The sequence below is a fragment of the Mesitornis unicolor genome, unplaced genomic scaffold (genome assembly GCF_000695765.1).
Source record: "Mesitornis unicolor isolate BGI_N332 unplaced genomic scaffold, ASM69576v1 scaffold17976, whole genome shotgun sequence".
Lineage (NCBI taxonomy): Eukaryota > Metazoa > Chordata > Aves > Mesitornithiformes > Mesitornithidae > Mesitornis > Mesitornis unicolor.
Genome location: NW_010189198.1, coordinates 4,131 through 4,803, shown reverse-complemented (window position 1 = coordinate 4,803; position 673 = coordinate 4,131).

The window sequence follows — 673 nt, the reverse complement described above, 5'->3', positions numbered from 1 at the left end:
AGTATCAAAGTCAAAAGGCAGTTACTCCATGTGTTTTTGACATGTTTTTCTTTGTAACTTTTGTTAAAGAAATGTTTGTTTATAAGAAAGATTGCATATTTTATTAACATTTGTTAATACAGCTGTTCATTTAAATATGTTTTCTGAAAATGTTTGTGTTGTTGACTTCTAGAAGAAAGTAAAACAGCAAGCCACAATAATAAATCCATTTAAGTAAAATATGGGGATATGTTGACTTGTTGTTTCCGTAATCTTTGTAATCACTGACAAATTTGATGATGAAATAAATATGTACAGAGTTAAAAATGTGTCTGACTATATCTTTGAGGCATTATGCACAGTACACCCTTCTTGATAAACAGTCTGTGCTTTACGTCTACTTAACTGTAGTAAGCACTTTTGCTCAACTTGGCACTTTCCAGTTTTATTTCCCTTTTTCATGGAACAGCGGGCAACGATTTATGAAAATTAAGCTAGATTATAGTTGGAGAGTTCTGGATAGCAAGAACTGTAATCTAAACTGGAATTTTCAAGGAACAGTTCTACTACAAAGTTGAAACAAAGGAGGACAAATCGATGTATATAAATGGTTCATATTCACACAGAGTAAACAAGATACTTTTGTAGTGCTTCCTTTTACATATTTGAAGTAGTAATAATGGCTGCTTTAAAA